We start from the raw sequence: 6,000 nt of genomic DNA on the forward strand, positions 1-6,000 counted from the left end.
CTTTTATAATTCCCACTCTCTCTCTCTCTTTGAAAACAGTCCGAACACGTGCCGCCACCGGCCAACATCCATTTACTGTCTCCAACTTCAAATTCACAGAACCAACTTTACATCTTCCTCGTTTATTCATTTAACTGCCGTTTTCTGGAAAAACCTTCCTTCATACGTATTTTCTGAAAATTACAGTCTACAGAAGTTCAAGTCCAATGTCAACAAATACCTTCTTTCGTCTTCCTAACCTAAAACCCAAGCATACTAAGTACTATAGGTTCTAATACCTCTCGTGTTTGGGGTCTACATAAAAAAAAAAAAGAAGAACAAATCATAGTAATTCTCAGTGATGGCAAATCGGACTTCACCTGTGACATTCTTGGAGCGATGAGCATTCAGTTGCAGTATGGGAATCTGCTGATGGTCATGGAAAGTTCCATTAAGGGGAGAGGTCTGGTTGATGTTACTCATTAATGGTTCTTGTTTTAGCCTGTTCCAGTGCTCTAATATATTCTGGACATGAAGTGTCCTTTACAGAGTGAGCGTAATCCTTATGGCGCCTCTTGCAGTACATGCATTTTGGTGTATCCTGTTTTTAAGGACAGTCTGTGTATACATGTCCTCCCATGGCGCAATGACCACACGACACTACTTTTTGATTATAGTTGTGCGATGAATGACCTAGAGCAAGACATCTAAAGCATTTCTTCACTATTGTAAACCGGCGGTACTTATCGGCTTGTTACCCAAGATAAAGCCTGTCCTGTTCAAAAAGATATTTTAGAAATTTTGCAGGGAAGCCAATGAACCAATTTGTTGAGTTGGCTTTAGATCTTGTATTAAACCTGAGATTGATGGATTCTTTGACTTCACCAAATTTGAAGCCAAAATTTCGTAGGTCCTTATGGTATGTGTCAGATATGATATCTTTTGATAATTCTTTAGTAGCATCATATACAAGTACCATGGGATCATTCATCTTATGCTTGGCTGTAGAAAGACCTTGTTTGATAATTGTCCCAGAACATGCAATCTTGTCTAGACCATCAGACATAGTGGTTTCCAGAACAATGACTTTATACGTAATTGTGCGTAAAGATCTTATTTTAACATTTCTATGCTCTTCTCTCAGTGTTTTTGCAACTTTTTTTTGATTCCATTACTTGTTTCCATTTTGCAATGATTTGTGGCACAAATGATCAATACATTTTGTTTTGGAGTTCCCAGATATTGGCTGGAACTTGTGGGTTGGTCACACACATACTAGCAAAGCTCTTGTAGATTTATAGAGTGATTATTTTCTACAGAAGCATGTTCGCGAATCAACTAGAGGGAGTAATACTCTTGATCAGTAGTGAATCTTCATGCTTCAAGAATCTGTAGATAAAGGAACCACTAGGTGGCAGTGATCACAGTGTGCAGAAGTGGGATTTACTCAAAGAGGTAACTACCATCAGGGGTAAAGGAAAGGGTTTTTCTTTCGTAAAGGCGACTACGGTGGTCTGAGACAGTATTTAAATTCTATATGGTAGGACCAACTGATGATGGTCGAACAGCAAATTCAAAATGGGAAGCATTCGAAGAATTTATCTTGAAAGCTACTAGGCTTTACATACCAAATAAGAAATATTATTCAAGGTTTAGGCCTAAATGGATGTCAGATGAACTAATGAGACATAATGACTAATGAGAGAAGAAAATGCATGGCATACACAGAAATTAGGTAACTAACTTCAGGGGTAAAGAGAAGTACTTTTGTTTCGTAAAGGCGACTACGGTGGTCTGAGACAGTATTTAAATTCTGGTTACCTTCTTTCTTCTCCTCAGTCTCCCACCCATTCTCCTATTTCAAAAAATATATATATATACTTTTTTTTTTTTTTTTTTTTTTTGGGCCCACCCTTGGAAGCTCAGACTAATCTGATGGTTAGCCTGAGGTTGCCCAACCTCCAGTTAAACTGGGGCTGGCCAGCCAGGGTTCTCTTCTTACTTTTGTGGTCCGGTTCCCAGTGCCAGTGACGGAAACTAGCTGTCTGTGGTGCTCCGCACACTCTATGCTAAGCGGCCATGTGAAAAACATAACCCACACTAAGCAAAATTGAACATACACTAAAATATGCTATCTGGCCTTGAGAGTACTGTCCTACTTCACAAGAGATCCAAATGCAGAGTTCTGCGAAAGCACTGGTGCCGCTTTAAAAAAAAAACACTATATCACTATTCACAAACCTTTTGCGTACCATGGATCTCTTAAGACAACGGACGAACTATGCATACTTGTCTTTTACCAGTTCTTCACCTGCAGATGAATCAGTCTCTGAACTTAACCTGCTTCAACTGAATGCTCAGCGGGGACGATTTGGGGGCCGACGTAGTTCCAAAGTTAACCGACGAATTTAAATATGATATTATAGCCTTACGAGAACCATACAATTTCCCCGGTAAAATAACCGGATACCCTATCTCTTTTAGGGTTATTCAGCCGGAACATGCTGAACCAAGAATGGCCTTCGACATAGTCAATCCTAAACTAAGAAATAGAGTGGGTCAGTAAATCAGCGTGTGTTATAATGGTGGATTTTAACTTCCCACATATGGACTGGACATAAACTTTCCAGATATAAATTTTAAAGCGACACAGAAGCCTATGTTAGCATTAGCATTAGCATTAGTAGAGGCATTTGATGCAAGAAAGCAAGCTTATGCAGCATCAGCCAAAAAAAAAAAAAAAAAAATCCCACTTCCACTGCACCCCTCTGTTCGTTCAAAATACCTGTCCAGCTGAGCTTTAAACTTATATAGGCTATCAACCTCCACTACAAGGGATGGAAGTCTGTTCCACCAACCAACCACCCGCTGGCTAAAGGCAAATTTCCGCACGTCTATCCTCAATTTGAATTTATGCCCTCTCAGGTGATTATTCTGAGCTAGAGGAAGAATCCCATCAGCATTGAGCATGCTCAAACCATTCAAGGCTTTATACACCTCTATCAGATCACCTCGCTGGTGCCTAGTCTCCAGACACTGTAACTTGCAAAACTTAAGCCTTTCTTCGTAAGAGCACCCCTTTGTTCCATTCACTAATCTTGTTGCCCTTCTCTCTACTCGTTCCAGCAGCTCTACATCCTTCTTGAAATGAGGCCTCCAGACATGTATACTATACTCTAGGTGTGGCCTGACCATTGCCTTATACAAGGGAATAATCACCTCCTTATCCCTGCTGGAAAAATACCTGTATATCATTGACAATACTCCATGAGCTACTCTTGCAGCCCGTCTGCACTGCTCAGAGAACTTCATATCTGCCTGCACAACCACCCCCAAGTCCCTTTCATTCTCCACCACTGTCAGTGTAGTACCACAGAGTTGATACGTTGCTCTGGGGTTGCTGTTTCCCATGTGTAGTACTTTACATTTGTCAATGTTAAACTTCATTTGCCACCTCTCAGCCCATCTGCTCAACCTTTCCAGATCCTGTTGCAGCAGCATAGTGTCAGTAGTGTCCTTGACAACCCTGCCAACCTTTGTATCGTCTGCAAACTTGGACATTAAGCTTGATATACCATCATCAATATCATTTATAAATACAGAAAACAATAATGGACCCAACACTGAGCCCTGAGGGACTCCACTAATAACATCAGTCCACGATGAGCAGTGTCCATTGATTACCACTTCTGTCTTCTCCCCCCTCAGCCACCCCTTTATCCACAGCAGCAATTTGCCTCCAATGCCACACTGCTCCAATTTGTGTAGCAGTCTTCCATGTGCAACAGTATCAAAAGCCTTTCTAAGATCCAAGTATATAATATCAAAGCTATTCCCTGCATCCAGTTCTTTTGTGACTGCATCATAGTATCCAATCAAATTGGTCAGGCAAGACTTCCCCTTAACAAAACCATGCTGTGTCCGAGCTATAACTGAAGTCTTGTCTAAATGATCCTCCTGTGCTTCTTTAACCAGTGCCTCCATTAATTTTCCTGGAACAGAAGTTAAGCTCACAGGTCTATAATTATTTGTGTCAGCCTTTGATCCTCCTTTGTGAATTGGGGTCACATTTGCACATTTCTAGTCTATGGGTACCTCCCCTGAGTCCAAGGAAGCTCTCATAATTATGGCTAAGGGTTTGCTTACTTCCTTTGCTGCCTCCTTTAATATAACTGGATAGATCCCATCCACCCCGGGTGCCTTTCTTGTGTTTATCTTCAACAGTTTCTCCTCCACTTTACTCCCAGTTATTTCAAGATTCTGTAGCTTACTGCTAGAGTTGAATACACCTCTGGCATTCCCCTCACTGAATAACTCCTCATGTGTGAATGTCGATGCAAAATATTCATTTAGTTTGTTAGCTACCTGAGCAGGATCATCAACAGTTGACCCATCAATATCAAGTGGACCAATCTGATTTATCCCCTTCCTTCTAGAGTTTACATAAGTAATGAACTCTTTGCTGTTTTTCTTTGCATCCCTTGCCAACGATTTCTCGTAATCTGCCTTCGCCTGCCTAACCTCCTTTGTAACTTGGTTGCATATCAACTTGTATCTATCATAGGCTTCTGTGTCATGTGTTAATTTGTAAGTATCCCATGCATTTTTCTTCTCTGCCATATGCCTCATTAGTTCATCTGACATCCATTTTGGCCTAAACCTTGAACAATATTTCTTAGTTGGTATGTAAAGCCTAGTAGCTTCCAAGATAAGTTCTTTGAATGCTTCCCATTTTGAATTTGCTGTTGGTAACATCATCAGTTGGTCTCACTGTATAGAATTTAAATACTGTCTCAGTCCATCGTAGTCGCCTTTACGGAAGCAATAACCCTTCCCTTTACCCCTAATGGTAGTTACCTCTTTGAGAAAATCCCGCTTCAGCACACTGTGATCACTGCCACCTAGTGGTTCATTTATCTGCAGATTCTTAATGCATGAAGAATCACTGCTGATAATCAAATCAAGAGTATTACTCCCTCTGGTTGCCTCCCGAACATGCTGATGTAGAAAACAATCATCCAATAAATCCACAAAAGCCCTGCTAGTGTGTGAGTGACTAGCCCCCAAATTCCAGTCAATATCTGGGAAATTAAAATCTCCCATTATAAGACTCTCTGGTTTACTGGCCCACTCTATTTCCCTGTACAGTTTCTTATTATACTCATCAGAGTCATTAGGCCTATAGCACACTCCTACTCTCAATTTTGATCTCCCAATGCTTATGTCACACCATACTGACTCAACACTGCACTGTCCAGCGATGTCGACTGGCTTCACTTCCTTGGTTTTTATGTGTTTCTTAACTAATTGCATAACACCTCCCCCCTTTCTATCCTGTCTATCCTTTCTGTAGACGTGGTACTCCCCAAATTCCAGTTCTGCGTCCCTTATATCTGTGTGACACCACGTCTCTGATATCCCAACAATATCTGCCTTTATTGTTTTGAGCAATACCTCAAATTCATCGAATTTATTTACTAAACTCCTAGCATTGGTGTACACGCAAGTATACCTGCACCTGTTTCTATTCTTAGCTACTCTAACACAACCCATGTGTTTACTTGTACCGCAATGGCTCCCAGCAGTCTCTGAAACATCATGCATATTGTTTTTCAGGCTTTTGCTCATTCTAATAGAAGCAGTGCAAGAATCTCTTTCACCTCTGCCAGTGGCTACTGTCAATCTATTGGTATTTGTCTCCCCCCAAGCTAGCAGTTTTCCGACCCACCTAACACTGCCTCGATAGCATCAGGAAATATTCTTGCACCCTTTCTATTTAAGTGTATCCCATCCCTGTAGAAGCAATCTCTCCTGTTAACAAGTACAGTCCAGGCTGAAAAAAATTCTGTCAATTTATTGGAAGCTCAGACTAATCTGATGGTTAGCCTGAGGTTGGCTAACCTCCAGTTAAACTGGGGCTGGCCAGCCAGGGTTCTCTTCTTAATTTTGTGGTCCGGTTCCCAGTGCCAATGACGGAAACTAGCTGTCTGTGATGCTCCACACACTCTATGCTAAGCGGCC

This window comes from Mastigoproctus giganteus, chromosome 9 (genome assembly GCF_048544385.1).
Source record: "Mastigoproctus giganteus isolate SK-2022 chromosome 9, ASM4854438v1, whole genome shotgun sequence".
NCBI classification, from domain to species: domain Eukaryota; kingdom Metazoa; phylum Arthropoda; class Arachnida; order Uropygi; family Thelyphonidae; genus Mastigoproctus; species Mastigoproctus giganteus.